Source organism: Crinia signifera, chromosome 3, assembly GCF_055691185.1.
Source record: "Crinia signifera chromosome 3, ASM5569118v1, whole genome shotgun sequence".
NCBI lineage: Eukaryota > Metazoa > Chordata > Amphibia > Anura > Myobatrachidae > Crinia > Crinia signifera.
In genome coordinates, this window is record NC_139219.1 from 44,047,391 (window position 1) to 44,074,979 (window position 27,589).

A 27,589-nucleotide genomic window follows, 5' to 3' on the forward strand; every position below is an offset into this window, starting at 1 on the left:
ATGCGAATCACTGAGTTGAAGAGCTGCATGTTATGTCCAATAAATGTCAACTATATTATGTATAAATAATATAAATAGGGGACTTACTCAGCCCACAGCTCCTCTTTGCCTGACTCTCTTGTCCACAGTTTGAAGAAGGAATGAGCTGATTTGTTACAGGGGGACCTTTTTATACCCTCCACGAATATTACATTTCTTTCTATTTTACTGACTATTTAGTCAGTAAAATAACTCAATAGTTCAGTTTAATGTTATACTTAGCCTTTTTCTGGCTTAAACAATTTGCTTCTCTTGGTAATAACTTAGATTCCTACAATGGATTAGTGACTTTGTTTGCGTTCCATTGCGGATTCGGACATTTCGTAAATGCGTTTCACAACTCAAATTAGATTGGATGTGTATGTGTCTTCGTGCCATTATATTATTACTTTAATGTGTTCTACATCTTAAAGGGACCTTGTTGTATTAGCGTATTGGTAACTTACATAGCAGCACTGAACCATAATAATTAATGGTTCAGTTTAATTTTCGATTGAATTGCGAATCCTATTGTTTTAAATGAATTTATCGCCCAGTGTTACTCTGGTTCTCATTCCTGAGGACCTAATATGTCAAAATGATTTTTTATTTTTAATATTTAATCTTTAGCCAATAAATCATGAATTTGGCCTGATTAAATTGGGGATGACCATGATTGGTCAATACTGTACATATATCCCCAATGGGATTTGAAGAAGAACAAAAGAAGAAGAAAGAAAATAATAAAAATAAAGAACACATATATATCTCTCAAATTGTTACAAGAGTACCTAATCTGCAAATTTATATCACTGCCTTTGGTAATGTCCAATAATCCATGGCTTTTGACTTCGGGGGCCAAATGTAATAGGGTGAGAGTTTCAGAAAGTGAGAGATTTTGGGAGAGTTTCCCCATGTTTTTTAAAGCAGCAATCAATTACATGGCAAAAATCAACCTGGTTTTACAGTGTAATTGATTGCTGCTTTAAAAAAAAGGGGAAAACTCTCCCAAAATCTCTCACTTTCTGAAACTCTCACCCTATTACATTTGAACCCAAATTATTAATAATTCCACAGCTATATAACATGAAAAATATATATATATGACCAGGGGCAAGTTGACCAGATATGAGAAGGTTTGGCACAGATGGTATGACTCAGTATATGCCGTTCCAGTCTGAAGTATTATGAAGTCCATACGAAATTTTAGTTAATATTACTTTCTAAAGTGATTTTTAAAATGTGATGATATGATTTAGTCATTCTCTACTACCTTTTATAATTTTTTCAAAGAAAATCTTTCTTCTTAACGAGATCCATTCAGCTTGGGAATGGGACTGGTTTAGATAATTTACTTATAAAATGATTTTTATGTTATTTATTTACTTAATAAATTATTTTTTTTTTTTTATTTATTTTGGTATTGTTTAAAGATAAAAAAAGGAAAATATGCATATTATTGCAAAACACCCATCTGTGTTATATAGGGTTTTTTACAGAGATATGTTGTACTATTTACATGTTTACATGTGTTTACGAAGGTCAGTTAACTGTCTTTAATTGATACATTGAGATGTTTGTTTTTATTACACTGACTTCTGTAATGTAATTGCCTCTCTCAACTTAATAAAATTACTCTATTTAAAAAAAAAAAATTACACAGCCAATTTAGTCAATTATATCCCTAATTATACACCAGAATGGGCTTTATTTGGTATACTTCCCCCTAATACTCGCATTACACAGGGCAGTAAGTGTCTCTTGTTGGCTATTAGGGCGGGAGCTTGTTAGACTATTTTACAGACTTGGCTGCAGCCTCTCCTATTCCCACTTTCAATTTTTAAAGCTAAATGACACTATTTGTTTAGAAGCAATGGGTTGAGGTTATCCTAGACAAGGAAATGAAAACAGAGAAATTCTTTCCTATGTGAGAAATGTACATAACCACCATCTACTCCATTAAGAACCCAAATACAGAACAGTTTGAAAAACTCTTCCTGGTATATGTAGCAGCAAACTATTCCCCAGTTCCGTTGTAATTTTTGAGGGGTGTGGCAGGAGGATGTTGGGGCACTGACTGTTTCATTTTGAATAGTTTTGAATTATAAGAGTAACTTTTATAGTGTGTAATTTCTATTTATTGCAATTTACCACTCCAGCATTTTGTTGCTCTGATGTCTTCACAAATGTCATATTTTATGTTATTGCTTGTGAAAAATATGACTTTGAATAATTGTATGTGAATTTGGCACTTGACGCTTCAATCAAAACATTTAACAAAAATAAAGGACCAGGTAGGTCGCCACCAAACCAAGATGGTTTATACTTGGCGTCGTCATCCAGATCTGGGACATCCTCAGTGGCGTAACTAGCGGTAGGCACCCCCCGCGGTGGCGGGGGGGAGCCGGGGCCACAGGGGCGCAGGTTTTGGAGAGGTGCGCTCGGCAACCTTCTCCATGGCAACGCCAGCAGCAGCCCGCAGGCTGTTTGATCCCTGCAGCCACCATCCACAGGTATAGGCGGTCCTGCGCTGTCACATCTCTGAGTGACAGCGCAGTTAGCCCCTCAGCGCTCCGTTACCAGCCAATTGTAGCGCTGCTTGTGGGGGGTCCCAGCGCTGTAGCGCTGGGACCCCCACAAGCAGCGCTACAATTGGCTGGTAACGGAGCGCTGAGGGGCTAACTGCGCTGTCACTCAAATGCTGTGCCCGCACTGAGTCCGCGCTGTGTCATTATGCCGGGGGAGCTGAGGATACGGAGCCCGCTGTAACATTATGATGGGGGAGCTGTCACTCTCCGCCCTACGGTGTCTCCACATAGCGCCTGCAGCGCTATTTCATTGCCTGCCCTGCCTAATAGAACCCTCCTGCTCCAGGCTGCACGGCTGTGCAGACTTCAAGCCAGCAGAGAGACCTCTGCAGGAGCAGATAAGTATAATAACTGCACCAATACACCTGCAGCAAGTTTGCATGTGAGTGTGTACACCTACCCCCCCCCCTGCAGCCTATAACCCTAACCATACACACACACACACACACCACAGCCTATCACCCTAACCATACACACACACCGCAGCCTATAACCATAACCATACACACACACACCGCAGCCAATAACCCTAACCATACACATACACCACAGCCTATCACCCTAACCATACACACACACCGCAGCCTATAACCATAACCATACACACACACACACCACAGCCTATCACCCTAACCATACACACACACCGCAGCCTATAACCATAACCATACACACACACACCGCAGCCAATAACCCTAACCATACACACACACACACCACAGCCTATCACCCTAACCATACACACACACACACACACACACCGCAGCCTATAACCATAACCATACACACACACACACCGCAGCCAATAACCCTAACCATACACACACACACCACAGCCTATAACCCTAACCATACATACACACACCCCGCAGCCTATAACCATAACCATACACACACACACCGCAGCCAATAACCCTAACCATACACACACACACCGCAGCCAATAACCCTAACCATACACACACACACCACAGGCTATAACCCTAACCATACACACACACACCGCAGCCTATAACCATAACCATACACACACACACACCGCAGCCTATAACCATAACCATACACACACACACCGCAGCCAATAACCCTAACCATACACACACACCACAGCCTATAACCCTAACCATACACACACACACACACCGCAGCCTATAACCATAACCATACACACACACACACACACCGCAGCCTATAACCATAACCATACACACACACACACCACAGCCTATAACCCTAACCATACACACACACACACACCGCAGCCTATAACACTAACCATACATGCACACCACGCATCCCACAACCCTAACCTTACACACACACACCGCAGCCTATAACCCTAACCATACACACACACACACCGCAGCCTATAACACTAACCATACACACACCCCGCAACCTATAACCCTAACCATACACATACACACACCACATCCTATAACCCTAACCATAGAGTGTATAGTGTAAGGTACATTATGGTGTGGGGTGTATAGTGTGAGTGGAATTATAGTGTGTATCATATAGTATAAGTGACACTAAGACGTATTGCCTAATGTATAAGGGACAGTATGTGGGGGGCGCCTGAAAATATTTTGGCTGGGGGGAGCAAAATTTATAGTTACGCCACTGGACATCCTCCTGCGGTTATCCCACCATAAGCAATGGAAAGTTCTGGATGTGACCGGTATTTTACAACACTGGAAGATGGATACATATAACCAGTGCAAAATGAAATGAATGTACAGATGGTAACAGGCAACAATATTACAAATACAAGATTACAAGAATGAGACTATATTGATTCCTTCATTAAGGCCATCCTGTGTTAGGGAATTTAAGGTGTAAATCCATTAGGACTCCCTTCTGGATAATCGTAAATCTCTATCTCCCCTCTGGGGTCTTCATTAATGTGTTCAAGTATAGTAAACTTGAATTCATAAATGTTTGACTCAGCAGTTTATAATATTCCCACCGATCCAAATACCTCACCTCCCCCCTTTTCACCATACAGTATATTGACAATATTACCCTCATATGTCCTGCGAGTCTGCTGCATAGGCATTGTCCTTAACTCCTCCCTCTATATTAATCATCTTATTTGTGCCCTCTCAATCACGCTGCTTCCCACTCTGGATGCTACTAAAACCTTCATCTTTCAAATTGGCTACTGCGATGTCTTCCTTATCTGGCCTTTCCTACCACCTCCTTTCTAGACCGGTCTATCTTAAACACTATTGTTTGACTCAATTTATTGTCCATCTGCATCTGTAGCTATCTCCACTCTTTGGCTCTTCTTTTCCTAGAGTCTAATTCAAGCTCATCACATTCACCTAAAATGTCCTATGCCAACATTTTTATATTGGACCTCTAACCTCATCTTCTTCCACATATCAGCATGCTCACTTCTCTTCCTGACTAATTCCCCCCTCCCAAGTCCAGGATTTTTCTGGTACTACTCCCCACCACTGGTGCTTACTTTCTCTCCCTATCATGTCCCTTTATACTTACTAAAGCTTCACATGGGCTCTGAAAACCATTTCTTTATCATAGTTATTAGCTCTCCTCATGACCTTTAACATTTGAATCTTTCACAAGCAGGGATCCTCTTCTCTCTTGTCCTCTTACTATCCCTAGCTACAACATCATCTCCTGCATATTTATCTTTGTTCCTGATTGTGTCCATCAACTCTACTGGGGTTTACTGTAGGGTTAAGCAGTGCTGCATAAATGTGCAGATGTTCACTGGCAGGTACATATTTTGTGTTCTATTTCATATGTAATGTTCTTTATATGCACTTTTATTTTCTGTTATTGTTGTACTTTACGTTTGCATGTTCTTTGTACACAGCTACAGACCCCATGTGGTGCTCTCTAAATAAAGGGTAGTAATAATAATGCAAATAATAATAATAATAATAATAATAATAATAATAATAATAATAATAATAATAATGATTCTTGTAAAAGCCTAAGAATAAAGCAAACTTCCATAAAAGTACACACATTGGGGACACTGTAAATGTTAGAGATTTCAGAATAAAACAGAATGAGTTTGCAAGTTATGTTTCATGAGAGAAGCTAAGGGAAGAGTCATAAAAAAGTGTTTTATTTTATTTAGTTTCCCTTATTTCCTTAATTAATGCCTGTTTTTTTTTTAAAAAGTGGGCGCTACCATACTCCGCCCAAATGAAAAAGGAACACACAAAAACAAAATATTGAAAGTATAGAAGAAAAGAGCTATTCTAAGCTTAACTAATACAATGCAAAAATGTGTTCTAATGCACATGAACGCTCCATTCTGCCTTAGATGACAGACACATATATGTATAATGGCAGAAGCTCAATTAGGTTAGTTATTTTAACTGCATTCATTATTTTTGTATCACTTATTTTGTATATAGCACTGGCATCCTAACACTTCAATTTATTGACACTTTATTTTCTCACTGGTGTGCTGCTCTGGCTTATGAAGACGTTTTTGGGGTGCGGCACCCTGCACCTAGATATAGCAATAGGGACCCCCATCACACAAAGAAGTCAACTCGTGTCATCGGGGGCCAATTTCTATAAAGAATGATTAAGAAGAATCTTGCTGTTGGTTTGCAGGGCCTGAAGCAAAGGCCCATTTTAAAGCAAAAAAATACCTCCAAAGCTTCTGGAGACCATACTTTAGTGTTAGCTTTCTTCTCTTAGCTAAGAGTGGTGTTTTCAAAGTTTTCTGTAATAAATTTAAAAGTCTGGGAAGATTTTATTGCTTTAAACCAATAGGATGCGACCAAATACATCATGCCATTTTTCAGGACCCATCTGCATACCCAAGTCGGACACGATTGACATTGTGTACGAATTGACAATTCTGTAGTGTACAAAATATTTGGTGCTTTTGTAAATGAATTAGCACTTGAAAATGGAGGTCTACACTGTAATGCTAAACACTGTTAATGATTTAAAAAACTCTGCAATAAAACAAATTTAGCACCTTTGCAAAGAAAAACCTTTTAAATCACATATAGCAGTGGTTCCCAAACTGTGTGCCGTGGCTCCCTGGGGTGCCTTGGGACACATGCAGGGGTGCCCTTGGTTGGTGGTCCAGGACCAATTCAAATTATTAATGGTTAATTATTTATGAGCAAAACCAGTGCAGGTGGCTGTCAATAATAAAATGTGTACAAACAGAAGTAAATCCTTCCCTTTACCACATAACTGACCCTAAGAATCACATATAAACCCAATCTAATATTTTTATATAAATATTCTGATACTCTAGGGTGCCGTGGATCAAAAAACATTGGGAACCTCTGACATATAGTCATTTTCAATTTGAGGAGCCTGCACACTGCATGTGTCTAGTGTCAAGCATCTGTTTTTTCCTTTAGTGATTGGCTCCCTAATATCACGTGGAGATAATACATATCTTAATATTATTTAAATATTCTTTCTATGTCACTAAGCTATACAAAAGTGAAAATGCCATCCAAATTCATCCAGTATTTTTTGCTTGATGCCGGAAGAAACAGACAAACAAAAAATAAAAAAAAATGATAGGTATATAATTAACACAGCATACTGACCAGCCATCAAATCTTAATTGCAGCAATTGCCTGGGTGCCCTCCTGGTAATTGTATTTCCAAACTCACATTTGCATAGATGGCTTTAAACCTAGTATGTTTACTAGGTTTAAGCTACATATGCTCAATATAGATGCTGATATAGTTGGGAAACACATATAGGGTTACAGAAACTAAATGTATCTATAATTTTATAATTACAGGAAACAATATAAACTTTGCTTCTCATTTAGCTCAAAGGGGGCAACTGTCTATAACCTATCAATCCAACGTACTTCCCTTTGTAACAAAACCTTGTTACGATCGCCAACTCTGTATCAGCTGCATCTATATTGAGCATACAGTATGTACAGTAGCTAGTTCTGTGATCGCTTATTCTGTGTTTGCTGCCGCCCTGCAATGTATTTAAATTGCATATCGCTATGCATTCTTTGTTAATAAGCTGTTATTCATTGTGTATTTTGGTATTTCCTGACAGTTCCCATGGTGATTGTTTGTTTATGCTTCGCGACAAGCCCCCAGGGGTGTTTGTCGAGACGCCGGTGCGGGACGCACCTTAGTGACGTTATCGCAACTCCCTTCCGGGTCATGCGTGCAGGAGCTTCCTGTGGGCCGCTTGGTAAGCTATTTAAATGTTTTTTATGTCTATTCACATTTGATGTCCTGACGAAAGAGGTCAATAAAAACCACAGAAACATTGACCACACCTGGGTGTTGTTTCTAATCTTTCTAAAATAAGTCTCCGTGAGTGCCGCCCGTCGCTCTGCAGTGAGTCCGTGTGTATGCATTTTCAAGTGGCAGGGTCACCTGGAGCAAGTGATCAACTATTTCCGAGTGCCGGATCATCCTCTTCATTTTATATATATATATATCCACACCTGGACCGGCACTCCCTTCAATATAAGCAATGTTGCTGCGTGCCTTTGTTGTAGGATATACAAAGCAGGGTACCGAATCCCCTCAGGTAGCCGGCACAAACACGTCACTGCAGCCTTCTCACAGAAATAGTTGCTTTATTTGACCTCGACGGGCCGTTTCGGGGTAACACCCCGTTTTCAAGAGGATACAGCATACAGACACATCTTACCATTTAAATAGGACACCATGGCGCCAATCTACACAGAGCTCCGCCCAGACGCTCCCCCGGTCAGCCCCGTGAGCACGGGAGCATAGATCCAACGTCAGCGGCTCCCACCCGCCGGCGTCATCACCATGGCGGCCCGCCCTCACCTTAGACAGTATGGAGGCAGCGTCTATCATCCCCCTGCCTCTCAGCCAATCGCAACGGCGCACAAGGATCACGTCCGCGGCTCTCACCCGCTGTACGCGTTCCTATAGCAACCGAACAATCATCTGAGTAGAGGGGTAGTGGTGGCTCATGTGAAGTTAGTGTATGGTTACCTGTACATACAATCGTTAATACACATTACATAGATAAATTACAAAAAAGACACACAATATAAAAATTAGACAGTGGAATAGAAATGGCTATATACATTGCTATAGAACAAGATGTATATAACAATTACTAAGGAAATTACTGAAATTCAAGACATGCGATAGAGCTAATAATTACAGTGTACATCATTTAGATCCATGGTCATCTACATAAACATACTCCACACGATTCTTTCATTTAATCCGTGTGGTGCAACTGTATTTAATCTATGGATCCAATTAGCCTCAAGACGTAGCAGCTTCTTAACCCTATCCCCGCCTCTATTAGATTCAGGGATGTGGTCAATTATCTGATACCTTAAGGATTCCAGTGGGTGTCCCTTTTCTTTAAAATGAATAGCTACAGGCTGTTCGGCTTTCTTGCCAGACAGAGCCCCTTTGATGGATGACCTATGCATGGCCATGAGCTCTTTAAATTTGCGCGATGTCATCCCGACATAGCACAAATTGCATGGACATATAATCATGTATACAACAAACCTAGTGTCACATGTCAAAACGTGTCTGATTTAAAATATTTTAGATGAATGGGGATCTTGAAAATTATCACCCGCACGCATGAAACTACATGTTACACAACGGGGGCATTTGTAACATCCCGGTTTTTTAACCTGCACATTTGGAGCCTGTGCAGCCTCAAACCCAGTTACATCTGTATGGACAAGGATGTCTCTTAAATTACGTCCCCTGGTGTAACAAGCTAAAGGTCTTACTTTTTTGAAAATAGGGAGCTCTGCATCAGTGGCCACAATCGGCCATAGCGCTTTAGTGGCTATCGGGACTACAGAACTGGATGCATCAAATTGAGACACAAATGGAAACACTTCTTTGCTTTTTTTCTTTTTTGATTTCAATAAATCAGCCCTATTGAGTTTAAGAGCCCTCATTTTAGCATTTTCCAATTCTCTCAAAGAATATCCTCTCTGATGAAATCTTGCAACGACCCTGTTCAGTTCTTCATCAATTGTCGACCTGTCACTGCAAATACGGACCACTCTCACCATTTGAGAGAAAGGCAAGCCTTTCTTGAGTGGAGGGGGGTGGTGGCTACTATCCAATAACAATGTATTTCTATCAGTAGGCTTACTGAATAATCTGGTGCTGATTTTACCATCAGCCAGTCTTACAGATACATCCAAAAAGTTAATCAATTCTTTACTCGAGGTGTATGTAAACTTAATCGGTGTATCAGCCCCATTAATTTCAGCCATCATTGTTTCAAAAAGTTCAACGCCCCCATTCCAGAACATGAACAGGTCATCTATGTATCTACAGAACGCCCGGATGTGCTGGCCAAAACGATGGATCCTTGTGCGCCGTTTGCGATTGGCTGAGAGGCAGGGGGATGATAGACGCTGCCTCCGTACTGTCTAAGGTGTGGGCGGGTCGCCATGGTGATGACACCAGCGGGTGGGAGCCGCTGACGTTGGATCTATGCGCCCGTGCTCACGGGGCTGACCGGGGGAGCGTCTGGGCGGAGCTCTGTGTAGAATGGCGCCATGGTGTCCTATTTAAATGGTAAGATGTGTCTGTATGCTGTATCCTCTTGAAAACGGGGTGTTACCCTAAAACGGCCCGTCGAGGTCAAATAAAGCAACTATTTCTGTGAGAAGACTGCAGTGACGTGTTTGTGCCGGCTACCTGAGGGGATTCGGTACCCTGCTTTGTATATACATATATATATATATGTGTGTGTGTGTGTGTGTGTGTATTTCAAGTGATTTAGGACTTTGGCACTAACCCCTAAACACTGAGAGCACATAACAATACAAATAAGAATAAGAAAGTCCAAAAATATACTTGGTCCCTTGAAGAAGTTCTATAGGGACAAAACAGTTCTATAGGGACAAAACACGTTGCAACACCTCACAAACTACCATTCTGTTTTATGGACTATTATTACGCAGTTTAGATTCTGTAGACTTTTTACGGAAAAATAATCTCATTTTCAGTTAAGTAGTTTTTTTTGTGTGTGGGGGGGGGGTGGACATATTTATTCTGGTAGAAACTAAGGTAATGGTCCTGGAAAAGACATGAAACCAGAACAAGATACATAACCACTCGGTGACTGGTGCGCACCTATATAATTTTCTTATTATTAGCTCATAAATAATATACTGTTAGGTGCATTTCTCTCTCCCCTATCATATATATATATATATATATATATATATATATATATATATATATAGTGGGGGGTTGGCGGCACTCGGAACAAATAGCAGACCACACAACTGGTTAACTGGTTTAAACCAATGTTTCAGAGCTCGGCGGCTCTTTTATCAAGGAGCAGGAACACCTTGATAAAAGAGCCGCCGAGCTCTGAAACGTTGGTTTAAACCAGTTGTGTGGTCTGCTATTTGTTCCGAGTGCCGCCAACCCCCCGCCATATCACAGCCTGTACAAGTCTGCATCCAGGAGGGCACCGGAATTTGCTTGTGATACTTTCACTTAAGAGGATATTTACTGGGAGTGCCACCTCATCTATCTCGTATATATATATATATATATATATATATATGTATATATATATAAATATGGATAGCAGTTGTGAGTTGGCGCCCTTTTTTTATGCCTTTAAGTACTGGGTCTCTATTAGCCTTTGATGAATAATAACATGGATATGAGTAAAGTCCAAAACTTTGTAAATATTTATTAAAAGGTCTTTAAAACCACTTAGTAGTGGTGAATATTCCAGATCATAAAAAGTTTTTCACATTAGCAAACAGATGTTCCCAACGCGTTTCGTCCCTGCAAGGGACTTCATCAGGGGTTTGCGAACTTATTAGAAACAATTTCCCCGAATCTCGTATGTGGGATAAAACACCAACCAGGAATGGATAGATACCAATAAAATCAATTATAACCCGCATACAAATTGCAGTTTTTTGTTCCGCAAATGGTTCTCACTGTCCTTTTGGAGGTGTGTACCGGTGAAAGGCTCAGTGGGAATGGTCCATTCCCACTGAGCCTTTCACCGGTACACACCTCCAAAAGGACAGTGAGAACCTGGTTGGTGTTTTATCCCACATACGAGATTCGGGGAAATTGTTTCTAATAAGTTCGCAAACCCCTGATGAAGTCCCTTGCAGGGACGAAACGCGTTGGGAACATCTGTTTGCTAATGTGAAAAACTTTTTATGATCTGGAATATTCACCACTACTAAGTGGTTTTAAAGACCTTTTAATAAATATTTACAAAGTTTTGGACTTTACTCATATCCATGTTATTATTCATCAAAGGCTAATAGAGACCCAGTACTTAAAGGCATAAAAAAAGGGCGCCAACTCACAACTGCTATCCATATTCTTCTTTCCCCCATCCAACAGGGGTTCTTGTGAGTACGGCAGCCAGAGTATAATATCAAACAAATAAGTGGCGCGAAACAAGAGTCTGTTCTCTATATATATAAATATATATAAATATATATATCACCCACAGTAGTGTCTTCAGCGCCCTATGTAGAATATGTAATGTCCATTCTTATACATGTAAAAATAGAATAAAAGAAAACACTTGTAGCTTCAGATTTTCTGGAATAATTCTCCTTTTATTTTGACCAATACCCAACGTGTTTCGTTCCAGTTAGGAACTTCATCAGGGTTTTTTTTGATCTATGAAATAACATAAATCCATATAAACATTGACATTACATACATTTGACATTACATACATTTCAACAGCATTAATAAACATATGTTTTTTCTTAAAAACCAGATATTTGGAAATAGGTGTATATTTAAAAATATATATATATATAAATAAATAAGACTTTATAAATAAATAAGACTTTGAATAAGATTTGATAAAGGGAATGGAACTTTTCAGGGTTATAGGATATCCCATATTCAATGAGGGAATGTGGATACAGAAATAATAATAAGTGGAAACCCTCTAGCGCTTCAAACATAGACAATAGTACTTCCCTTTGTCGGTTGGATACTCCTATTTAGGCGGGTGTGTGGAATAAATCGTCCTTGTAGTTCATTTTCATAGGTGTTTTAGTCCATGCTAAAAAATGAAAACAGGGACATCATATATATTATCCACACTGTGAGGTCAGTTCTACACCTGTGCAAGTAGATGGAGACCGTGCAGCTGTTTCTTCCACCAAACAGGAGGGACAGACAGATATAATCTGTAAGGATGGCTTGCGTACCCAGACTCACATAAAGATGTGACTGGTTACACACATCAAGGTATCTTTTAATCTTTAGTGCGTACCCAACTCACAGTTAAGAAGTGTAGTATTCTCATATAAAGGTATCTTTTAACCAAACGAATAGGATTTGCCAAGGGGATGCGTACCCCAACTCACTGGTATGAATGCTGTGGTAATCACTTCAAGGTATCTTTCAGGCCACTCAGTAGATGAACCAAAAAGTGCTTTAATGACTTCCACATCCAGAAGTACACAACATATAGAATAATATCAAACAAAGTAATCACTGTGACTGCCGCACACAATAGAGCAATGGTGAAAGCGTGGAGTCTACAACCTGGGAGGTCTTCCGGATGATCCAGCCAGGGAGTGGGTCAGTCCAAGTTCAAAGTTGCAGCAGTCATCAAGGGATCACCTTCCTCTAATCAATACACACAACGCGTTTCGATCCACTCTGGGATCTTTTTCAAGTGTATAGAGGATGGAATTGAATGGGTTTATATACCGGAAGTGACAGGACTTCCTGTTTCCTGTGGTTCGAAAAATTAACATTTACAAAAAGAGGTACATTACATGTATTTAAAAATGCACAATACCGTAAAAACACTTCACGTGATAAGCCCATAGTCAGGTATCCTGTATATAGGAGGCGTAGTAAATGGCTAATATCTCTAAAAAGAACGGAGCCGCGATACCGGAAGTGCGATGCGTTCCACTGCACCCACTTCCGCGTATCACACGGCCGGAAGTCTGTATGCCGCGCTCACAGAGTCGGCAAATGGGAGGCGCACGCAGTGTTAATGCGCGGCGCTTCCTGATGACATGTGCGTTCCAGCACATCAAGAAACAGACTATGTTTGCGTTCCAGCGTATACAGGAACTCCGGCTTTCACCTGATAAAACCTATTTCTTTGGGAACCTTAAAAATTTAAAAAATATATACTCCTTTAGGAGAAATGCAGTACAAAGATCAAATACAAATACAATCACAATAAAAACATACAATAATATGATATATAATATGTTGGTGTAATTCATTTGTTTCTTCCAGATAGCTCAGGTGGAATACTATGGAGAGAAGAAGACATGCCTCAGAACAATAAAAAATTATTTTAAAAACATTTGATTACACTTAAAAGAATACTCATAAAAACCATTTTAATTCAAAGTCACTATTGTGGCCACCTGGAGACAGGGTATTAAATTAAAAAATGTAATCCATCTCTGCCTTTGCCAGTTTGCTTGCCACATCTTTATCTCTCAAATCTGCAGTGACAGTCTTTAACCCAAAAGAAAAACCTGATATATATGCGGGGGCAGTGGCGTAACTATAAATGTTGCTCCCCCCAGCCAAAATATTTTTTGGCGCCCCCCCCCTCCCCCCTCCCCCCAGGTTGGACTACCGTGGCACATTTGCACTTACATGAAGCTGATATCCTGAAGTGTAGCTTTTCATGTTTAACTTCAAATCAACTAGAGCTGGCTGATTCAGAGCTGGTGTTTGGTGCACGTGTAGGTTCTGTACTGCGGGTGGGTGGCTGGCTGGCTCTGGTCTCCTTCCTGATCACACTGCAGCCGTCACAGCCCGCACTCAATCTGAAGCGCCGGCGTCAGTGACAGCTAGAAGGTACAGTGCCGCGGTTTCCATCTGTCCCGTCGCGCGCACCCTGCCCCGCCATTGCCGAACTTTTTTTTTTTTTTTAACTGATGGAAACAGCGGTGTGCGGGCGGCAGCGGGCACCATCAACTGGCTTGGGCCCCGGTGCAATGCACCGTCTGCACCGCCAGCGTGATAGATCTTCCTAAGGTGAGCTGCTGTCCTCACCTAGCCAGCAGGACGGCAGCTCACCTTAGGAAGATGTATCACGCTGTCAGGCAGCCTTCACAGAGCAGACATTGTGCTGCTGCTGTTTTTGTATGAATTTCCAGCAGGGTTTGGGCCGCGGTGCTGGTGCCAGGATCCGCAACAGCAGGTGTACTGCGTATGCAGTGCAGGGATGCTGGGGGCACGGCTTGTGAAGCAAGCCTTTCATTGCGCAGCAACTTAGGAAGGAGTAGAGTACGCAGCAGGTACAGTTACAGTATGCTGCTGGTGCCGGGGGTAAAGTGAGCCAGTGTGCCGGCACCCACGCAGCCCCTGCTCCCCCAAGCGGCAGCGGGGGCTGCCTTACACTAGTTACGCCTGTGTGCGGGGGAGCAGTTGTGTACAGTTTTAAAATGGGCGGACAATGCATGTGTTTCAACTCCTTTTTTATATTGCGCACATGTTCGGCAACACGGACTTTAAGAGCCCGTGAGGTGTGGCCGATGTAGAACTTATTACATGTACATCTAATAGCATATACTACATTTTGACTATTACAGGTAATGAAATCACAAATTTGGGTTAAAGACTGTGATCCATTTACCATTTTTTTCTGTACAGAAATAATAATGTTGGACCTATGGTTCATATACCTTAAATAAATCAGAAATACAGAAATAATAGTGTTGGACCTATGGTTCACATACCTTATATAAATCAGTGCCTCTTTCAGAGAGCCTTATTGTGATGTTTAGTAACGTAAGAATGAGACACTTTTTCTCTCCCAGAATGGAGCCTTTACCATGTGTGGTCTTGGATTAGTTCTCTAGTAGAGAAGAGGAAATAGTAGGTCTTAATTCTAATAAGTTAGATATAGATTAATTAGCTTCATAATTAATTGGAAACATACATATAGTTCAAGTGTGGAGCATAACATTTACATCAGATTTCAAAGGCAAATAATCCAGTTAGCTCAGTCAAGATGGATACACACTCAGGGTATAATTCCTAATATAAAAGAACATTTGGTAATTTTTACAATCTTTATTATCATAATTGAGGTCATCCTAAATAACAATCCCAATTAGGTACTCACCACAGTTATGTGTGTGTGTTATCTCCTTGGAGTCCAGCCAGCAAGTGAAGTCCTGCTGTGCTGGGTAGCCGAATATATAGGGCTAAGGCGATGACATCACTTCCTATATGTGTTGCAATTTAATTAGCTCTTAATTAGCTCTTATTAGTTAGATAATATATTAATAATCCATAATGTATGTGTTTTACTGATATATATGAGAATGGGCATTGTAAACATAATACCTAAATGTTGTTTTGAGCCCTTTAACTTTAGTTGGGGTGTCCGCGTTAACTTTTCCGTAATTTTCTCCGAAATACGGGGTTTAAATGGTCTTAATGTGGATACCCTAAGTTAGTGCTATGTGCCCGATATGTGTTAATACTATGGGGTGATAGTAGAGTGCTCAATATATGTGTATACCTAAATATCGCGGCTTGCGTTCCACTGAACCCTCAGTGGAGGGCACCGCCATCTTGCCGGAAATAACTCTGTGTGCGTTTCCCCTATTAGTAGTGCGTCTACATTGGACCAGTAAGGCTCCTGTCCTATCAGTGTATAGTGTGCGTTCCACCTATTTCATGGTGTAGCGCAAATCCATATTGGATTTTTTACGTGAAATCGCTATGTGAGTTGTATGTATGCATTCCCTTCTATGGTGGAGCGCACATCCATATTGGATTATAAAAGCAACTGTTACAAGGGCTTCTATTTAATTGAATTTAATTAACATGATTGAGGCCTTATTATGTGAAATAAAATTCCTAATGGATATTAGTGATAGATATTTTACTTAGTGATGACTATTCTTTATGTTACTATGTGTATGTGTTTCAACTAGTAGTGTAAATTAAAGGTGTAGACAAAATTAATATCATTATTAGGATAGTGTTACCGAGATTACCTCAATTTTACAACATTTAATATTTTTTGCAGTACATGATATTTTAAAGTATGTAGAAAATGATTTATATTTCAAACCAGACAGGATTTTTATTGGTCTTAGTATGATATCTTACTTAATGGGTTCATAACAATAACATACTATGTTTATGTTATAAAAATGCAGTAATTTCGATATTTTCATTGAGTCCCTTCGGGGTCATGGTGTCAAGGGTATATATCCAAGAGGATTCGCGCATAGTCAGGGTACGGTCCCTGTCACCTCCCCTAGGGTCTTCTTTGACATGTTAAAGTACTGAAAATCTTAGGGTGCTTATATCAGAATTATGCTTGGCCTCAAAGTGCCTTGGAACACTGTGGGTTTGGACCTTTTTTTTATATTGCGTAAGTGTTCTTGAATACGGATTTTCAAACTTCTTTTTGTTTTCCCTATATAGTTGAGGTTGCAACCACATTTGATTATATAAACTATGTAACTGGAATTGCAGGTTATAACATCATTTATTTTAAGTTCTATTTTTGGGTTGTTAGGAATTATTGAATCCAACTTTTCTATATGTTTGCAACATATGCATTTGTTGCAGGGATACAATCCTTTTCTTCTTGGTAGAAACATGTTGGAATTTAATTTGCCTTCCTGTGTATTGATATTTTTCAATTTGCTAGGAGCTAATATGCTCTTCAGGTTTTTCGCTCTCCTGTACACAATATCCAGTTTGTTGGGTAAGTGTGGTCCTAGTATTGGATCCATTTTGAGTAGATGCCAGTGTTTGTCCAGACTCTGTTTCACATTCCTATGTTCTTGACTGTATTGAGTTATGAAGGGTCTCATTTTCTTGTTTGTCTGATTGGTTCTGTCTTTGGGCAGTATTCAATGTGAAATTTCGCTGTGTGCAGTGAATACTGTTTAGGATTCGCTGCACACTCACTGTGTTCCGGAGGGCTGGCTGCCACTCGCTCTCTCCGTATTCAATGTCGGAGGGGCGAGTTGCCCCTCGCGGCGAATCTTAACCCCTGCAGCGGACGAGCAGGGAGCCGTGGGACGGTGGCAGGCAGGGAGATTGAAGTCTCCCTGCCTGCCCCAGAACGTATGTAGGGGGGAGGTGGGCTCCCCGGGACCCAGGCAGCACAAGCTGCCCCCCCCAGAGCCAGCAGAGGACCGGGTATATTCACTGCTCCCGATCATGCATATGTAATGATTGGGTGCAGTGAATATATGAACATCTAATGAACGGCTCGGCTCCCGGCCCCCTGCTGGCTGCTCTGTGTAAAAATAAAAAATAAAAATTAAAATATATATTCATGTGCTATAAGCACATGAATAAAAATAGCATGCCCCTTCTCAGAATAAAATTCCTGATTTTTTGACACCAAAATTAAAACAAAAAAACTTTTATTTTAATAGTTCACATTCCACTTCTCCATGAAAAGATGGAGAATTGCTACACGGAGAGACACTTAGAAAGACGGCGAGAAGTGCACATTGAATAGAGTTGCTTGCTTTTTGAGAGCAAAAGTCTCCATCCAACGCGAGAAAAGCACAAACTCACCATAAAACACGGCAAATTTTCTCATTGAATACTGCCCTTTGTCTTTTTGCAGTTCGGTTCTGTTGATGGTGGATGCTCTTTCCTGGTCGTGTCTAATGTCAACCTCTTTATAGCCTCTATTCAGAAATCTATTGGCTAAGACATCAGATTGCTGCCAATAAGTATCCAAATTGCTGCAATTTTTGCGGATCCTTATGAATTGTGCATAGGGCACACTCTTTTTCCAAGTACTGAGATGACAACTATTTGCTGGGATATAATTATTGGCATCCGTTTTCTTGAAGAAAGTTTTTGTTGAAATCCTCTAACAGATGGGGCAGCCTACATCCTGGCTGGCGGATCGCCAGAACGTCCCCGCTGGCGATCCGCCAGCAGCCTCGCCATCCATCAGACGCGCATCTCAGTCTCCGTCGGCGGGGCGACGAAAACCCTGTCCGCCTCCGCTTCAGGGAGATGGACAGGGATGGACATGGATATGGCGCTGGCGGGGGATGGCGGCTGGCAAGCACCATCCCCTGCCAGGATGGGACCTGCTCCATCTGTATTTTCTGGATCTGCCATAATCACTATGTCAAGAAAGTCAATTTCAAATTGATGTTCTTTGTATGTGAATTTTAAGTTGTGGTTGTTAACTTGTATTTTTTGGATGAATTCATTCACACTTTCTTCATTGCCATTCCAGATGACGATCAAGTCGTCAATATATCTCTTGTACAATTTGATTTGATTATTCTTGAATCCTTCGCCCTCATACAGTACTTCCTTCTCCCAGTGGTCCATATAAATGTTCGCATAGGCGGGGGCAAACTTGGTGCCCATGGCAGTTCCCTACTTCTGGACATAGTGGCAGTTATTAAATTCAAAATGGTTGTGGCTTAATATAAAGTTAACCCCATCTAGTAGGAAGTTTCTTTCTTTTTCTTCCACATTAACATCTTGTGAGAGTATCTGCTTTAGTGCTTCTAAGCCTTTTGAATGAGGTATGGACGTATATAGGGCTTGAACGTCAATGGTGATCCATCTGTACGTAAATTCCCACTCTAAATTCTCAACGGCTTTCAATAATTGCGTTGAATCTCTTAGATACGACTTATGTGCCTTTACATAGGGATTGCAACCTCAAAGCCCAGTAATGCGATATGTTTGCTGTTAGAGACTCCATTCCTGCAACAATGGGTCTTCCTGGTGGGAGGTCCTTGTTTTTGTGTACCTTCGGAAGATCGTAGAAAATTGGTGTTTTCGGTTTAGGTACATACATATAATCCTTTTTTCTTTTTTCAAATAATGCCTTCTTTATTCGCTTTATTAAGTAAGGTGTACAATTCTTCTTTATATGATTCCATGGGGTTACTGTTTAGTTTGGTGTATGTTGTTTCATCATTGATAAGTTTATATGCTTCCGTAAGGTACATTGAGCGATCTTGAACAACGACTGCTCCCCCTTTATCTGCAACTTTGATTATGAGACTCTCATCATTCTTTAATTCCTTTAGAGCTTTTTTCTCTTGTGATGTGAGATTGCTATGTTTTTTATTAACAATTTTTAGGTTTTTGAAATCCTCCTTTTCCAATTCACTAAACATTTCCAAATGACTCCCTCTGGATTCTATTGGGAAGAATTTTGATGGTGGAGCTACTAGTGGCTTGCGAATAGGGTCAGTGGTACAGGGATTTTTTAAGAAATGTCTCTCCAATGTTAGGTGTCGTACGTACTTGTTAAGATCTACGAAAAGATTGAACTTGTCCGAGTGTTGGTCTGGCGCAAATTTAAGGCCCTTGTCTAATATCTCGATTTGTGAGTTTGATAGTGTCATTTTAGAAAGGTTGATGATTCCTGATTGGTTGGGTCCTGTTGGAAGTGGGTCATCTTTTTCTTTCTTGGGGAGTTTTCTACCTCCTCTTTTTCCACATCTTCTTTATATACATATATATATATATATATATATATATATATATATATATATAAATATAAATAACTTTGTATCTATATCTACCTCATAATAGTCTAATATATATTTTGTAACTATCTATAGCACTCTCTTATCTATTTATCTTTTACTGAATGCCTCACTTTTTTTTGTCTTTTTCCTATATAAAGCAATCTGTATTATAACTGTCTTAAATGTGCATTGTTATGCTATGCACTCTCTTATATCTATCCGTATATCAGATCTAACCATCCCATATAGGTGATGCAATTGAATTTGCACCTCATGTATTATGCAAACACGTGACTACCTGTATATCACACTCTCCATGCTGACATCTTTTGACAGTGTTCTTAGCTGCACTAACAATGCACTGTGATCATTAATCAGATACCTTCCCGTGCGCGTGCAGTACAGCATGGGAGAGCAGACGCATGTTAAATGTGCGTATTTGAGAGTATTATTTGGATTTATATGAAATCTGTTCTTTACCAAGCAGAGATTCTGTCCCAATACACATTGATGCAGTTTTCCAGTTGATGATGATGATTGTTCTGGCTGCATTAATACTCTTGATTGAAGGCTGGTGATTCATAATAGTGCTTTGAAATGTTTATGCCCGCTGTAAATCAACCTTTGATTTATAATTATCTATGTCATATCAATTTATTGACTATATATCTGTCATGTGTATCTATTGTTATTTTTCCTTCTTGTGACTCTAACCTGGCAGGAAGTTAATGTGATAGAACTGTGCACAAGGCAGAAATGATAACACAAATATGGTAAAAAAAAAACAAGCACATAATGAACGAGAGAGATGATTAGTTGTGATTGATAGGATAAGAATATTTGTGCAGCCATGCTTTGTTGATCAGCGATGTATCTGTCATCATCCGAAATTCGAACTTTTAAATAGAATTTTGAATAGGTTTACAGCCCATCACAAGTCTAGAACAACTGCAGGTACTGTAAGTTTTATAAGCAGTCACATTTTAGGCAAGTGACAGGGGTGTTGCAAGAGTAGAGAGGACCCATGTACAGCCTCCGCTGTGGGCACACAAGCAAGTAGAATCCATGACTTGTTCCGGGGGATATGCCCAGTGCGCATGTGTGGTTACCATTTTTCAAGTGATTTGTGTCTCCAGCGCTGAGATACTGCCGCAGGGCTCCAGTGGGGTAAGTATAATGTATGGGTGCAGTGTGTGTGTGGTGTAGACCCATGTGGTGTAGACCCATGTGCACCGCGCACACTGCACCCATTATAGAAATGCCTATGGCAAGTGACATAAAAGGACAAAAGAGATTCAAATTATAAATAGTTTCAGGCACAAAGAAAAAGTACATTATTATTATTTATTTTTATTACATAACAGAACATAGAAGATGCTCCTTCCAGTTAGGAAAGTTGTTCTAGCAATGTTTTGTAATAATATGCAATGACTAATAATTATAATTGTGAACTAATAGATGCTTTGCTGTTAATTTTTCTCAAATATAGTAAACATATCAGATACAGATAGAGCTATCCCTTTAATAGGATTAATGCCCCTTTCCCACTGCAGCTAAAAAACGGTAAATTGCAGATTTTCAGCGCAATTTACCGTTTTAAGGCTGCAGTAGGAAAGTGACAGAGTTGAAATACCGTTTAAAGTTAAATGGTATTTCAACCCGTTTTTAAAGCAGAGTCCTACACGTTAAAATAACGTTTAAGAGGTAGTGGGAATGCCTCTTAAACATTATTTAGCCTCCAGGCAGTCCCAGTGCCTGATGAGACCTAGTAGTTCTCACTTTGTGCATGTGTAATGAGTGCACGTGCATAATAATGAGCCCCTCATTACATATGCGCATATGTAATGAGGGCGGCTCATTATTATGCACGTGCACTCATTACATATGCGCAAAGTGAGAACTACTAGTTCTCATCAGGCACTGGGACTGCCTGTACCCCGCATGGACCCTGCATGGATCCCGGCTGCCTCCCCACTGCCCTGCATCCCCGTGCAGGTAAGTACAAGGGGAGGGGAGGTGGGGGCACAGGGCAGGTACGGGGGGGTTAGGCACTCTTTAGACTTGGGGGGGGGAGGGATTAGGCACTCTTTACACTGGGGGGGTTAGGCACTCTACATTTTACACGGTTCACTGCAATGGGAATGGTACTTAAATGGTATTTAAAACGGTAATCTGCTGCAGTGGGAATGCTAATACCGTTTTAAATACCATTTAAGATTACCAGTACTTTAAACTGGTCTGCAGTGGGAAAGCAGCATAAGTGAGTCAGAGTTGCTAATCCCCTACTGTATTGTTCTATGTATTGTATTGCAGCTGAGAACAATAGATGATAATAAGCCTTGGTGAGCCATGGCTCCCCAGAGAAGACTAGTTAAAGAAGGCTCCATCTGTATCAGTATAATTATTCTGGTAAAGTATATAAATGATAGGCTGAAACGAGTAGTTGCTTTGGGAAATGCCTGTACTTGAACTACAGTATAGAATATTTGCTAAATCTGCTCCTTCTAGGCTATTAGTGTATACATTGTACACTATGGGTGTGACTCAGTGGTTTATGTACTGCTGATGTTAGATGCAGTGGAGCAGTGTTTTTGTGGTACTTGTTTCCTATCTGAGCGCCCGCTACGTTAATTGCGCACCATGCTATTCTCCGTAGGAAAATCGGATCGCATCGCATCGGATACCACAAATGCACATACACGATATTGAACGATGCGATGCGATGCGATGCGATCCGATTTCGTTCCCGCTTTTATGGTTGGCCCATAGGATATATAGGAAACCCCCCCTGATGGTTTAAAATGCGCCTCCATTGTTAACGCCACCCCAGTATTGACGTCAACCCGAAGCGTGGCGAGCGTAGCGAGCCCCGCGAGGGGCGGCGGTACGCGTCCTCCGACTTTTTCATACCCCCACTATCCACGTCGGCGTGGAGTTGAGAATAGAATAGTGTGGCGAGCGCAGTGAGCCACCGAGCCCGAAGCGTGGCGAGCGCAGCGAGCCCCGCGAGGGGACGCGGATACTTCACAGGTATCCGTGTCCCCTCGCGGGCTTCACAGGTATCCGCGTCCCCTCGCGGGGCTCGCTGCGCTCGCCACGCTTCGGGCTCGGTGGCTCGCTGCGCTCGCCACACTATTCTATTCTCAACTCCACTCCGACGTGGATAGTGGGGGTATGAAAAAGTCGGAGGACGCGTACCGCCGCCGCTCGCCACGCTTCGGGTTGACGTCAATACTGGGGTGGCGTTAACAATAGAGGCGCATTTTAAACCATCAGGGGGGGGGTTTCCTATAAAAATTGTGGGTTTGCGGGGTTATTACATTGAAATCAATGTAAAATCGGGTCTCAGGGACCATTTAACATTGATTCCAATGTAAAAATCGGGGTTGATCGCGTCACCGCATGCGATGCGATCCGATTTAAAATGAAATCGGATCGGATAACATCGTATGCCATCGTACATCATCGCGTACCGATTCCGATGCGATGCGATACGATTTCATTACGGTGCCGTACGTTGAAAACCTGGGCGCCCAGATAGGAAACAAGTACCATTTTTGTTAATGTACATGTGTCAAAGCTGTGGAGAAGTGTTGTGAAATGTAGTGGGTGTTCCTGGGCACGGACAGGGAGGTGGCCTAGTGCACTCAAGGAGATGGTCTGTCTTCTGGGTGTGTTCTGGGAATGTAGGGGGCATGTGGATGACCTTCAACCGCTTTCATAGAAGGCTATAGTCAGACAGAGACTGCACCTGACATAGGCTGACATAGGCTTTAATGGCGCAAATAATGGTGCATCTAAAGATGCATTTCAGCATGTAAGAACAATTAAACTGGGCATTTCAGTCCTTGCACATATGTGAGAATATACATCAAGGAAGGGATACGTGTCATTTACAGCAAGTCACAGATGGGCAACCAACAAAACAGGCAGCCACTTCAGTCTCCATCTTTAAAGAAGTTCCTATATAGGGGGATCTTTTTGTTTCATCTTAAGGCATAGAAATTAACAAATTTCAAAAATTAACAAATAAAATAAAAACATTATATTTCTAATAGAAGAATATGTTTAAAAAGCCATTTTAAAAAGTGTCAATAGCTGTATACCAAGCATACACAATCGCATAAGCCTAATGAAATGTAATTGCAATGCAATTTGCTAAGCATAAATGTTTGCAGCCATTCACTTTGCTGGCAGACACATCCACAACTCTGTGTACACAAAACAAAGAGCATTGCCATACTTCTGCAGAAGTGCTGAATGTCTACACATACAGTACTCCCACAAACATCAGTGCACTCAATAAGCTAACACAGCTTTGCCTAAGGAATGCTGTGATCTCATCTGTAGACGTGAATTGCAAACATTCAATCAGAACTCATTACGTAATGTTGCCATTTGTTATTATCATTGTGTATTGTACCTGCATATAATGTAAACATAGGAGATTATGCAGTAGATTAAATAAAGCTTCTAAATATTAAAAGAGAATTAGATTTTGGGTATCATTTCGATATTGCAGTCTAGAAAATGATAGACAAATTTTGATTGGCTGTTATATGTAACACATTCAATTGACTGTTAAATGTGTTTAAAAAACTGACATTTGTCTTGTCTCCTTCATACAACCAGGAAGGTTCCACATGATGTTACTGGCTATCCTGAGTCCCAGAGGAAATCAAAACTACATTATGTAGTAGTGTTCTAAAGCAGGAAGACCATATTATTTTATGAAGAAACCATTGACTGGATAACGGAGAAACACGTTAAGGGATTTTGGGGTTTCATTATACACCCCCCTTATGCAGATTTTCGGACTTCCTACCCCTGTTTGATCTCTGGACCTTTTAATTGGAGAAATTGTGTCTTTAAAGCTACAGTGTTAATTGCTAAAACCGGAGCATATATATACCTGCTGTGTCACTTGAGAGCATGTAATGAGACTCACTCCCGGATGAATTTGATCAGCAAGCGAAAGGCGGCTCGCTCACCGCCTCACACATCCACGGCAAATCTGTCATTAGGGGACAGTTGCCGGGCAGACAGAGCTTGAGCCGACCGACCACTGTTGTTGCCAGCTGATTGTCTTGCTGAGTGGGGGAAGACGGCTCGCTCAGCCGTGGAAACCTCACAATACTATTGCTGCCGAAATATCCTCACCAGTGGGATCTCTACACAACCACCAATTCTGCTGGATCAATATAAAAGGTTTCCCGGAGTAGACCCTAGGGTTCAATACAACCATATTACCCTCTTCCTTTTGGGGTCCTCTGCGCTATCTCCAACACAGCACAAATTTGCACTCTCATCACTGATAGTCCTACCATTTCTTTCCGATTTCTACCAGAGCCTAACCGGGTGAGATATTAGCCGGTTCCTAATTTAGGACATTATATTTGATACAAAGTTTTTATGAATTATAACTCTGAAGCCAACTATGCTGAATTAACTAATTAATTTTATTGTATCCACTCAACAAGTGTGTGTTTGTTTATTTTTTATTAATTATTGTCTATATCATCTAATTGATTCAATTTTTTATATAATTTTTTTAAATATGCTATATTAATAAATTGATGAATTCTGTATGATCAATCCAATCGTGTGGCAATCTCTCTTTTATATACACCATTGACCACAATTGTGTGTATATAGTTCTATATTAATCTTCTTCAAATTGAACAATTGCCAGATTGTTATTTGGGAGCAGCCTTTAATAGTTTTTTAAATTATTATGATTTAACCGATTTAATTGGTACAATTAATCAATCAATTATCGGAACGTTCTTTATTTTAGTTTTGCGTCCGATTGCTTTTTTGTTAAAGTTTGTTTTTTATTTTATATGTGTCCATTGTAAGGAAACATAATGAAGCAAAAATATTAAGTACTATACAGCTTGCTAGGCACTCAAATGTTACAGACTGTGTTTAAAAATGACATTAGGGGCTGATTATCTGGGGCTATTATTCTTTCCACTGTATCACTCCGCAAGGCTTAGTGGAGACACCGTGTTAGCCACCAACAGTAAAGTTTCATTTCGTGGTCACTTGGTATGGTCAATTTGTAAAAAAGCACTAATAACAATGGGGAAGATGTATTAAACCTTGGAGAGAGTTAAAGTTCTAAAAATCAGCTCCTTACATTATACAAGCTGTGTTTAAAAAAATTTAAGTTAGGAGCTGATTGGTTGGTGGTTTATTGCTCTCTGCTTTCTCTCTCTTTAAGCTTCGCTACAGCTCTCCAAAAGTGTGTCAAGGACAGAAAACCTAAACACATTAATCTGCCATTACCTTGAAAAGACAAATGTGCTTTTATGACAGTACAATCTAAAGATGAAGATAAGCCTGCTAAACTTGTAGAGGTAACTTTACCCGCAACATCGGCCTTTAGAGACAATAGGTTGAATATAATTATTGGCCATAATGCTTCTTTTTTTTCAACACGTTCTTGAGATACAACAGTCATAAACCAGTAACCAGTACATTTAAATGTTTGCAAGAACATTGGCCAGAAACCAGGAGGAAGGTTATTGGCAATGAGATTAAAAATGCTTAACCATGGCACAGTGGTGTAGTCTCACTGTAATTGGCTCAGTCTAAATATACACATTTACACCCAAACTAGGTGACTTAGTATACTTCTATAATGATTTGACAAAACTATATGCTATATAAAATTTTGATGAATATCCATTGCCCAAATTGGTTGAGCAGAAAGATAGGTTGTTAAAAATACATCTACATAACCACTTTAAATCTAATAAATACTAAGTCCCATAGCAACAGCAAAGACTTCCTTCTCCTTTGAGGGTGGACTATTTCAGATACACTATTCTTCTTTACTGATGACATAAGGTAGTGCAATTTTACTTTTCAAAGACTGATTTTATGGGGGGGGGGGGGGTTTAATGTTCAAAAAGTCTGGTAATCATGTTTCTCACTACTTAGATAATGAGTTGTTTGCATTTCATTTATGTCTTTTTTTTGCATTCATCTTTAATTTTGTGTTTAATGTACAGATTTGGAGCCACCATCTATCATTTTGAACCTAAGTATGTTCAGAATGATAGATGGAGGGCTCCCTAGTAAAATCCCTTGTTAGCTAGGTTTAGAGTAGACTGTTTTTCATTTTGTTATGCTTCAAAAGAAAGCTAAATTTTTAGTTTGTTGTGCTTTTTATTTAACTGAATGCCTCAATAAACATACCTTTAACCAGCACACATGTTTTGCATTTGATAGGTTTCTTTTGAGAGGCTCTTTGTTTTTCAAGTATTGACCTTATATACTCCCTGTCCACAAAGGCATACCACTACGTTCAATAACTCCTTGTCTTTTGATAATTTCCTTGACTATAGCTTTTTTGTTCTTCTGCTTAAGGCAGAGTTGAATCAGACAATTTAGTCTCACAATCCTAAAGTTCTATACCTTTTGTCTTGTCAAATAGGGTTCAGGTTACCAAAAATTAAAAAAATGGGCAGACTAGATGGACAAGTGGTTCTTATTCGCCATTTAATTCTTCGC

General features: G+C 40.3%; 1 long non-coding RNA gene across 1 annotated transcript in view; it reads right to left on the bottom strand.

The window, feature by feature from the left end:
- Positions 1-12,286: 12,286 nt before the first annotated feature.
- Positions 12,287-27,589, bottom strand: part of LOC146063387 (uncharacterized) — a 52,038-nt gene continuing 36,735 nt past the window's right edge. The window contains exons 3-4 of the long non-coding RNA XR_014471573.1: positions 15,308-15,426; positions 12,287-13,864 (exon numbers count right to left, since the gene is read on the bottom strand). This is a non-coding gene — a long non-coding RNA (uncharacterized LOC146063387). The remainder of the gene's footprint in view (positions 13,865-15,307; positions 15,427-27,589) is intronic.